Here is a 12,193-nt window from a genome sequence, read left to right on the forward strand (position 1 = left end):
AAGATTATTTTACTCACTAAATTCTGAGCATCTGGAACAGTTTGAAAGACAGCTGGATGCAGATTCAGTAGCTATTGTCAAAACAAATTTGAAATTTAACTTTTTTAAGGAAGGATTTGGAGGGCTATGTCCAAATGGAAGTTGAGTTGGGACTGACTGGCACTATCTCCAGAGGGAGAGAGTACAGCCCCAATGGGCGGAATAGCCTCCAGCCCCTGTGCTCTGTGATACTGCCCCATTCACTGTGAATGATGAAGCTCATCACAGGGCAGAGCTGTAGAGATGTACAGCATGAAAATAAACCCTTTGGTTAAACTAGTCCATGCCAACCAGATATCCCAACCTAATCTAGACCCATTTGCCAACACTTGGCACATATCACTCTATACCTTTCCTATTCATATACCCATCCAGATGCCAAATTTGTATAATTGTAGCAACATCCTCCACTTCCCGACAGAAGATTCCATACACGCACCAACCTCAGTGGGAAAAACAATTGCCCCTCTGATCCATTTTAAATTCTTCCCCTCTCATGTTAAACCTATGCCCTCTCATTCTGGACTCCCCCACCCCAGGGAAGAGACCTTGTCCATTTATCCTACCCATGCCCCTCATGATTTTATAAACCTCTGTGAGGTCACCCCTCAGCCTCTGATGCACGTGAGAGGATCCCACCACTCAGGTCACAATGGGGCCTGGCTGATTGACACAGCTTCAGACCAATAGGAGAGTTGGCGTGATCCTTCAGCCAATGGGAGTGAATGAGGGGTGGGTCCAGCAGGCCAACACATGACCATCAGCTTTGCAGGCGCAGTGTCACTGTGAGGGGGGACTGAATGTGAAGGAGTGGGAGAGACAGCAGATACTGGGAGAGAGATGGAGTTAGTGTGGACTGGGAGGGTTGATAAACACTGTTTCAGTCTGCTGGACCTGAATTAGATACTCCGGGGAAATTAGAACCAAAAGAACTGCGGAGGCTGTAAATCACACACAACAACTGAAAGTACTGGAAAAGCTCAGCAGATCTGGCAGCATCTGTGAAGAGAAATCGGTTCGCATTTTGGATTCGGTGACCCATCCTCAGGAACTGGTGCTACTCAGAAAAAAATGTTGGTTTTTATGCAGAAGGTAGTGGTTAAGGAGTAAATGATAGGGGGGGATAGAGTCCAAAGAGAGAGATAGGAGCAGTTGGACAAAGGAGTGGATAACGATTTGGCTGGGTGGGGAGGGTGAATAGCTGTTTATGGGGACTGTTAGTGGCTAAACGTAGGTAGTGTGTAATGGCAGGCTATGTAATAACAAGAGATGGAAATGTGTTGCTGGAGAAGCGCAGCAGGTCAGGCAGCATCTAGGGAACAGGAGAATCGACGTTTCGGGCATTAGCCCTTCTTCAGGCTAATGCCCGAAACGTCGATTCTCCTGTTCGCTAGATGCTGCCTGACCTGCTGCGCTTCTCCAGCAACACATTTCCATCTCTGATCTCCAGCATCTGCAGACCTCATTTTCTCTATGTAATAACAAGGCCTGGTATGTGGGGTAGGGGGCAAAGACACTAGGACGTGGGAGAGTTCAGACCTAAAATTATTGAATTTGATGTTGAAGCCAGAGGATTGCAGGGCCCCCGACTGGGAGATGAGGTGTTGTTCGTCCAGCTTGCGTTAAAGTGTGGCCTTTTTGCAGCCACAATGTAACTCATCAGTCACCATTTCCACCACCGCCACTCAGATGCTACCAGGTTCCTGTCTCCTCCACTAACAGCTTTCCACCCTCCCACCAGATCGTTATTCACTCCTTTGTCTTTACAAATGTTCCTGTCTCTCTTTGCACTCTGTCCCCACCTATTATTTACTCTTTACCCCTATCTCCTGTAGTCCAAAGATGTGCAGGTTCAGTGAATTGGCCCAGCTAAATTTCCCGTAGTGTTCATGGATGTGCATTAGTCCGGGGAAATGGAGAGTAATAGGGAGGGGAGTGGGTCTGGGTGAGATGAACTTCGGAGGGTGGATGTGTAATTGTTGGGCCGAAGAGCCCGTTTCCACGCTATAGGGATTCTACTTTTCCCAGCTGTTTTCGGTTCTGATGAAGGGTCACAGAACCCGTGATGACCCTTGGTGTTTGCAGGAGGCGGAAAGGGGAGAGTGACAGCAGAAACCAGGTGAGATGTATCCGTGTAGACTGGGAGGGTATAGTTACACTCTGTGCAGGTTGTTGATATGAATTAGAAAATCTTGGTTCCACATTTGCAGCAAAGGGGAAAACAGCTGTGGGCCTCAGGCAGTGAGAGGTCCTGGGTTATGGCCGCCATCTTTATTTGGGGCAAGGTACAGCAAGGCGCAGGCACATGTCCTCTTTTTTGGGGGGGCGGGGTGATATCAAGATGAGCGTTTACACATCAAACACATACCAAGAGAAGTGTTCGCCTTCACTATTCACCTTGCACTGATTGTGAGCTTTGTTTTGCGAATTCATTTTATAGGATATTAATTGAGAATAATTGGGACTGGGATCTCAAAAACAAGTTTCTACAGTCCACAGAGTCATCACGATCTGAATATCATTGGCATTTAACTGTGGAACGAGAAAGGTTTGTTCAGTCTGGGAAAATATCACCAATAGTTTTGTCAAGCAAAAAGCAGAAAGATGTTCAAGTTCATGGTCAGATCACCCTTTGGGTATGTGTTCAATTCTTGGACCTGCAGCTGTGGAAGGAGGTATTGGCCTGAGAGAGAGCACAGATTTATCCAAATGCCAGATTTATTCCCAGTCACCCACTTCATGATGTTAACCTGTAAACTCCCTACTTCCAATTCCCTGCAAGCTTCTCATTGAATTTCCTTGTAGACTCAAATTCCAGCACCATTTCAGGTGGAACATTCCAGATTCTGACAACTGTCTGTTCATCCAGAAACTGCTGAAGTCCATGTTGACTCTGGGGTTACAAAGGGCTGAACTGAAAGATGAGATGCTGTTCCTGAGCTCCCATTGAGATGCATTAGAACAGTACAGGAGGCTGAGGGCAATGTCGGTGTGAGCAGACATTGAAAATGACAAGGCTGTACTGAGAGTGCTGCTTGGCTCAATGAGAGTGTTCTGGAGTTGGGTGTAAACAGAGTGAGGTGAGACTGGGAGAAAGTGAAGCTGAAACTCCGGTTTAGTTCAGGCCATTCAGTAATTCACGTGGTCCCAATGGGAACAATTTCTCAGTGATACTGCGGACTTAAGTTTTTAAAGTATAACATATCTGCTGAAGTAAAGTTTTTTTTATTATAATGTACATGTTTGAAGTGAAGGAAGGTTGCTCACTCATTTAAATTTTCTTAATGGGAGTAACGAGATGAATGTAGAGAGATGTTGTGATAGGGCACCTCAGACCCGTGGTGTGGTCCTCTTGTACAGTGTGGGAAATAAGGGACGCTTCCTGTGTGCCTGACGGCTGCAAGTGTGTCCATCTGTAATTACTGGGAAACTGCTTTTCAGACCTGGAGCTGTGAGTGGACTCACTGTGGAGCATCTGAGAATGTTATGGACAGCATGTTTAGTGAGTTAGTCACACTGCAGGTGAGGGCTACACAGGCAGAAAGGGAATGGGTGACCATCAGATCAAGTAAAAGGCTCAGGAAGGGAGTGCAGGAGTCCCCAGTGGTCATCCCCTTCTCATACAGATACTGTATCCCGCTTGGGATTCTGTAAGGGCGGGAATGGGCGGGGTGGCTTCTCGGGAAAACAGCACCAGCTGGGGTCATGCCACCACAGAGAGCTCCGCTGCACAGAGCGGGAGGAAAGAGAGGCAACACGGCTATAGTGACAGGGGATTCAAAGCTCAGGGTTAGGGCGGGCACTGCTGTGACCACAGACATGAATCCAGGATGGTATGTTACCTCCATAAAGCTTGGATCCGCGATATCATGGAGCGGCTGCAGGACTTTCTGGAGCTGGAGTTAAACAGCCCATGGTGGTGGAACACACAGATACCAACAACATCGCAAAACAGAGGGATGAGGGCCTGAAAACTAGATATAGGGAGAGCAGAGATGCATTAAAATGTAGCTCCTGAAATGTAATAAGGTCAGACTTACTCCCAGTGCCATGTGCTCGTGAGAGCAGGAATAAGAGGGGAGATCAGCTGGATGTGTGGCTGGGGAAATGGTGTACTAGAGAAAGGTTTAGATTCTTCAGGCACTGGGACTGTTTCTGGGTGGGCCCTATCTGGAAGGGCCTTGGTGAGACCACACCTGGAGTACTGTGTGTACCTTTGTTCCCCTTTCCCAAGGGGAGCTATCCTGGTTATTGAGAGAGCGTAAAGGAGGGTCACCAGCCTGAGTCCTGGGATGTGTAGATAGTTAAGGGCTGCAGATGCTGGAAGTCAGAGTTTATACAATGTTGATCTGGGGAAGTGAGAGCCTGGGGAAGTGAGAATCTGAACAGCCTGACCGGTTACCCCTGGGCAGAACTGAGATAAATCTGATGGGGGCTTTTGCAGTTCCATTGGTGAGATTTTAACTAGTCCGGCAGGGGGTTGGGAACTAAAGTGTCGGCTTAGATGGGTCAGATTCAGGTCAGGGAATGGGAGGTAGAATATTAGTGATGTAGTCAGCAGCTCAGAAAGCCAAAGAAAAGGAGGATTAAACGAGGATTGAGTCCCTCTTCAGCCATCAGTCCTGCCATCTCAGAAATGTGAGTCAACAAAATATGGAGCTGTATACATGTCTATGTGCTTCAGCAAAATGGTGGAAATCTGCAATAAGAACATAAATTGCTGGACATCCTCAGCAAGTCTGTCAGCATCTGCAATGGTGACAGATGCAGGAAACATTGCAGCCTTGAAGAAGTGTTTAGATGATCACACCAAGATGTTACACGGAGTGGCAGAACGTGGGACTAGAATAAATAGGCGCTTGATGACCAGCGTGGATACGATGGGGCTGGAAAATTGATGTTTCGGGTCAGGACTATTCATCCGGTCTGACAAAGTGTCCTGACCCAAAACATCAACTTTCCTGCCCCTCTGATGCTGCCTGACCTGCTGTACTTCCCCAGATCAACATTGTATAAACTCTGACTTCCAGCATCTGCAGCCCTTAACTATCTACACATCCCAGGACTCAGGCTGGTGACCCTCCTTTACTCTCTCTGAATAACCAGGATAGCTCCCCTTGGGAAAGGGGAACAAAGGTACACACAGTACTCCAGGTGTGGTCTCACCAAGGCCCTTCCAGAAAGGGATCCCTGCTCCGGTACTCGAATCCTCTCACTAGGAAGGTCACACATCATTTACATTCTCCACTGCTTCCCACTCCTGCCTGCTTCTGAAAAGAGGGAATCTCAGAGAAACACGGAATAAAATGGGGTCAGAGTCTCTGGTATAAACTGTTGAACACAATGTCCCCATCTTCTCCATATTGGTCATCAAGCGCACGTGCCTGGTGTAATCATCTGAAAACTTCTTCCAGGCTGCAATGTTTCCTGCATCTGTCACCATTTCAGATGCTGCCAGACCTGCTGAGGAGCTCCAGCACTTTCTGTTTTCTCTGTTGTAGAGTACTAAAAGGGGGAATTTGTAGTTGAGAAATTCACATTGAATTTCATGTTCAGTTTTGATAATTACGTGATCCGTGCCGATCTGGATATTATTGGCCTTTTCATCTGGATGGAAAGGTGTGCATTCTGTCCGTGGACGAATATCTAAAATGTCGGCGTGACTGGAAAAAGTACTGAGACAGCGAAGTCCGTGTTAGCGTGGGGACTGTGGAGAGAAATTTCATTTGGTTTTTGAAAGTCTAAAAAATCATGGCACGTTTCCCAGGAACAGTTAAGCCCCAGATTGGTTTTGTATGAGGACAATTTACCATGAAACCAGAAAGACAAAAGGATGGAAAAAGCTGTGAAAATGGAATTGTTGTAACGGAGTTAATTATCGATCATGGATTGTAATCCATTGGTGTTGTCACGTCGGTTCCAGCGCCGTGGGGAAACACTGGAAATGTGATGGATGCAGTGTAGGTTCCAGTTATTAAACTGGGAAGGTGCAGAAGAAATTTACAAGGATGATGCCAGGTCTCAGGGGTCTGAGTTACAGGGAGAGGTTAGACAAGCGAGGACTATTTTGTTTATAGCAGAGGAAACCAAGGGGGAATATATTAAAGAAGTGTATAAGATCATGAGAGGCATGGGTAAGGTGAATGCACTCAGTCTTTTTCCCAGGGAATAAGGACTGGAGGGCATCAGTTTAAGGTTAGAGGAGAAAGACTAAAAGGGAAGCTGAGGGGCAACTGTTCTACACAGAGGGTGGTATGTATATGGAATGAACTGCCAGTGGAAGTGATTGAGGTGGGTACATTAACAACATGTGAAAGGCATTTGGACAAATACATGGATAGGAAAGTTTCAGAAGCAGATGAGCTAAGTGCATGGAAATAGGGTTAGCATGGATGGACATTCTGATCGGCATGGGCCAGTTTGGGCCAAAGGGCCTGTCTCTGCTGTAGGATTCTATGACTTAGTGCATTTGCTATTTCTCTCCCTAACTCTGTTGGTATCTTGGGATGTATTCCATCAGGGCAAAGAGACTTGTCTACCTTTAGCTCCATTAGCTTGCCCAGCTCTAACTCTTTCATGATAATGGTTATTTCTTGGTCCTCACCTTCCTTAGTCTCCTTATCAATTCCTGGCATGTTCTTCATATCCTCCACTGTGAAGTCTGACTGCTGTGTCCTCATATTCCTGAACCCTGCTGGGTAGGAATAACTAGGCACAGAACTCTGAGAGGTCTTCTTTGAGTCTTTATTGATGAGACGTGGTAGTTACCTGGATATTTTACGTGCAAAATGCCTTCAGGCAGCATCAGGTAACTCCTGAAACATCAAAAACTGTAAGTACAACAAACTTTTATCTACCCAGCTCCATAACCAGCACTCCTCGAACATTCCAGAAGATTCCCCTGGCCTCGGAAACGCCATTAGCCATGCGGCTGATGCAGCTACCACCCCCACGCTGATTGATGATGTCACTTCTGCCCCCATCATGGCCACTCCCACAGCCACTTCCGGCCCTCACATAATCGCCGATGCCACACGCTCAGTGACTTCCGCCACCCCTACTGCCGGGTCTGCCACCACTTCCGACCCCACCAGCGCCACTCACCTGCATTCTGCTGACACGCCCCCCACAGACCCCACTGTCACTATCCCCACCCCCCAGAACCCCGAGGGGCACACTACCCCTGCTCATGACTCTACCCCCATTCCCCCCACCATCACACCCACTCCAGGTACTGGCTCCGACCCCACTCCCAGCTCTACACCCACACCAACTCCCAGCTCCCAGGCCTGCCGAGTTTTCACCATCCCCCCAGACCTCCCCCTCACTGAGGACGAACGATCAGTCGTCAGCAAAGGACTCACCTTCATCCCCCTCCGTCCACGCATCAATGAATTTAATACACGCCGTGACATCGAACAATTCTTCCGTCGCCTCCGCCTCCGAGCTTACTTTCACAATCAGGACTCCCGCCCACCTTCCGAGGACCCCTTCGCCCAGCTCCAACACACTGCATCCACCTGGACACCCCGCGCTGGCCTATTACCTGCCCTCGACCTCTTCATTTCCAACTGCCGCCGGGACATTAACCGCCTCAACCTGTCGACCTCCCTCCCCCACTCCAACCTCTCACTCTCAAAACGCGCAGCCCTCCAATCCCTCTGCTCCAATCCTGACCTCACCATCAAGCCAGCGGACAAAGGGGGCGCAGTGGTAGTCTGGCGCACTGACCTCTACATCGCTGAAGCCAAACGCCAACTCGAGGACACCTCGTCCTACCGCCCCCTTGACCATGACCCCACCCCCCATCACCAAACCATCATCTCCCAGACCATACAGAACCTCATCACCTCAGGAGATCTCCCACCCACAGCTTCCAACCTCATAGTCCGGGAACCCCGCACTGCACAGTTCTACCTCCATCCCAAAATCCACAAGCCTGACTACCCTGGCCGACCCATTGTCTCAGCATGCTCCTGCCCCACTGAACTCATCTCTACCTACCTCGACACTGTCCTATCCCCCCTAGTCCAGGAACTCCCCACATACGTTCGAGACACCACCCACGCCCTCCACCTCCTCCAAGACTTCCGTTTCCCCGGCCCCCAACGCCTCATCTTCACCATGGATATCCAATCCCTCTACACCTCCATCCGCCATGACCAGGGCCTCCAAGCCCTCCGTTTTTTCCTCTCCAGACGTTCCCAACAGTACCCCTCCACCGACACTCTCATTCGTTTGGCCGAACTGGTCCTCACCCTTAACAATTTCTCCTTTGAATCCTCCAGACCAAAGGGGTAGCCATGTGCACACGTATGGGCCCCAGCTATGCCTTTCTCTTTGTTGGCTACGTAGAGCAGTTGATCTTCCGTAATTACACCGGCACCACTCCCCACCTCTTCCTCCGCTATATTGATGACTCCTGGCTCCCGCGAGGAGGTTGAGCAATTCATCAACTTCACCAACACATTCCACCCTGACCTTAAATTTACCTGGACCATCTCTGACACCTCCCTCCCCTTCCTGGATCTCTCCATCTCCATCAGTGACGACCGACTTGACACTGATATTTTCTACAAACCCACCGACTCCCACAGCTACCTGGATTACACCTCTTCCCACCCTACCTCTTGCAAAAATGCCATCCCGTATTCCCAATTCCTCCGCCTCCGCCGTATCTGCTCCCAGGAGGAGCGGTTCCACCATAGAACACACCAGATGGCCTCCTTCTTTGGAGAACGCAATTTCCCTTCCCATGTGGTTAAAGATGCCCTCCAACGCATCTCATCCACATCCCGCACCTCCGCACTCAGACCCAACCCCTCCAACCGCAACAAGGACAGAACGCCCCTGGTGCTCACCTTCCACCCTACCAACCTTCGCATAAACCAAATCATCCGCCGACATTTCCGCCACCTCCAAACAGATCCCACCACCAGGGATATATTTCCCTCCCCACCCCTCTCCGCCTTCCGCAAAGACCGTTCCCTCCGTGACTACCTGTTCAGGTCCACGCCCCCCTACGGCCCACCCTCCCATCCTGGCACTTTCCCCTGCCACCGCAGGAACTGTAAAACCTGTGCCCACACCTCCTCCCTCACCTCCATCCAAGGCCCTAAAGGAGCCTTCCACATCCATCAAAGTTTTAGCTGCACATCCACTAATATCATCTATTGTATCCGTTGCTCCCGATGCGGTCTCCTCTACATTGGGGAGACTGGGCGCCTCCTAGCAGAGCGCTTTAGGGAACATCTCCGAGACACCCGCACCAATCAACCAAATCGCCCCGTGGCTCAACATTTCAACTCCCCCTCCCACTCTGCCAAGGATATGGAGGTGCTGGGCCTCCTCCACCGCCACTCCCTCACCACCAGACGCCTGGAGGAAGAACGCCTCATCTTCCGCCTCGGAACACTTCAACCCCAGGGCATCAATGTGGATTTCAACAGTTTCCTCATTTCCCCTTCCCCCACCTCATCCTATCTTCTAACCTCCAGCAACTCGATCCCCTGACTTGTCCGGACTTGTCCGACCTGCCCAGCTCCTTTTCCACCTATCCACTCCACCCTCTCCTCCCTGACCTATCACCTTCATCTCCTTCCCCACTGACCTATTGTACCCTATGCTACTCTCTCCCCACCCCCACCCTCCTCTAGCTTATCTCTCCACGCTTCAGGCTCTCTGCCTTTATTCCTGATGAAGGGCTTTTGCCCGAAACGGCGATTTTGCCTGTCCTTGGATGCTGCCTGAATTGCTGTGCTCTTCCAGCACCACTGATCCAGCATCAGGTAACTCCCCGCCTGTCCGGTGTACGGCTCCCATTCTTCTACCTTTGTGGTTTGTGACTTTGAATAGAGACTATCTCTCAGGATTATCTCCATGGCAACAGCAGTTTAAAAAGTCTAGTTCTGTTCGGCACTTTGTGGTTAAACCACGCACCCATCCCCCCACGCCCCTTTGGCTCCCTCAAGTCCCTGACAGGCGCTTCAGTTTCAGTGGGGCTGTCTATCAGGATTCTGATGTGGAGGAGCCGGGGTTGAGGTGGGATCAACAAAGTTAAAAACCACACAACACCAGGTTATAGTCCAACAGGTTTATTTGGAAATACAAGTTTTTGGAGTGTGCTGTGATTTTTAACTTGATCAGGATTATCTCTATGGTAACAGTTAAGTGCTTCAACAATTACAGAGGCCATATGTTCCCCAAACAATAGGTTCCCCTCCAGCAGTGTAAACTGCTATTCTGTCCCTGGAGATAGCTACTCATGACATTTTATCCCGAATCCCATCAAGCTTTCTGTTGATCTTTGAAGTTTTTCTAATCTCCTGGTTTCTCCTTGGTTTTTACCAATTTGTATGCCTTCTATTTCAATTTGACCGACTCCATTATTTCCTTAGCCACCCATGGCAGATTACTCCTTTTCCGACAGTCCTTCCTTTTCACTGATATATGTTTTTGCTGACCAGTTTGAAAAATTCTTTGATATTCCTCCACTGTCTGTCAACTGTCCCACCCTAAAGTCTTTGCTTCCAGTCTATATTAGCCAACTCCTGCCTCATCCTATTGTCGTCTCCTTTGTTTAAGCACAGGATCTTGGGATTGGATTTAATTTTACCGTTTTCCATCTGTGTTCTAAATTCAACCAGACTTCTCAAGTCTTTTATCAGATTACGTGGGGAGGCGGTGTTTTGGGTTTCATTATCAGAGACCTTGGCTTTGTAGTAAAGTACAGGATAGATATTCACAACAGAGTATTCTGGACGGTGTGAATGTCCTACACAGTCGAAAACCATAAATCACTGTGTCCCCTCAGTGTAAAATTGCAAAATCATTATCTCCTACTCGCTTCCTCACTATCTAAGTTTGGAATGCTAATCCATCTGAGTATCCTGCATTTTCTGAAGGTGGTGATTTTTGGATTCAGCTTTCCAATTATTACCGTAAGAAGATAAGCACTGCGCACAGGAGAGTCAATGCAGCCCTTCGAACCATCTCCACCATTTAATACGGTGATGATTGAGCTCACCTTACTCTCAGCTGGATTTTCCCGCCTGCGCTCTCTCACCCTTCAACGCATTGCAAATTAAACATCTGTATCTTTTCATTAAGTTTGCTCATTGCCCAGGCATCCACTACATTTTGAATAGGAAATTCCACAAATTCAGAACACATTGAGATAGGTACATTCTTCTTCATGAGAATAGAATAGAGTCCCTATAGTGCAGAAACAGGGTATTCATCCATCGAGTCCACGCCAACCCTATAGTGAGCATCCCATTCAGACCCATCCATTCCCTGTAACCCTGCATTTCCTGTTGTTAATTGTCTAACTGGCACATGCGTGGACCCTGTAGGCAATTTATCATGGCCAATCCATCAAACTTGCACATCTTTGGACTGTGGAAAGAAACCGGAACACCCAGAGGAAACCCACGCAGACAGAGGGAGAATGTGTAAACTCCACACAGTTGCCTAAGGCTGGAATCAAACCCGGGTCTCTGACGCTGTGAGGCAGTAGTGCTAGCCACTGAGCCACCTCTCTTAAAATGTGCTGCCCCTTATTAACCTCCCCACCCCGCAATTGGCTGAATGTATATTCCTTACATCAGAAATCGAGTTTTCTAAGCGGATGTCTCAGTCAAACCCAGTGACAGCTCACATGTCCTGTGTGTCTGAATGGGGATCGGATACACAACACCCTCCACCCCACACTTTTCATTCACTTTCCAGCAACAGGTCTCCAGAGGCTTCATGGGGACTATAACACCCACAATCCCTGAGGCAGGGATCACACGAGTGCAGGGAAACCTGGGACTGTACATGTACAGAATGTGGATGGGTTTTGGAGCATGTGTTTTGGGTAACCAGCAGAAAGCATTCACACTGTGATTGGGTGGAGAAGGGGCACGTCTGCTTATAGTATTGATCAGTTGGGGGGGTCAAAGTGTCATCACACTCACGTGGAACCAAGTTCCATCCCCAACTTGTTGTAATGCTGGGGATCGACCTCTGAGAAACAAAGAAGGATCTGAACCATTCTCCCAGCCTGAAGGTTCCTCTTCTGTCCAGGATCTGCCACCTCCCTGTCTGTTTCCTTTTGTTTCATTCTGCTGTTACATTACTGACTTGCAGCAACTGAAGGGAAAGGAAGTGA

This window comes from Chiloscyllium plagiosum, unplaced genomic scaffold (genome assembly GCF_037043375.1).
Source record: "Chiloscyllium plagiosum isolate Xiang-an unplaced genomic scaffold, Cpla_swu_hap1 HiC_scaffold_18, whole genome shotgun sequence".
NCBI lineage: Eukaryota > Metazoa > Chordata > Chondrichthyes > Orectolobiformes > Hemiscylliidae > Chiloscyllium > Chiloscyllium plagiosum.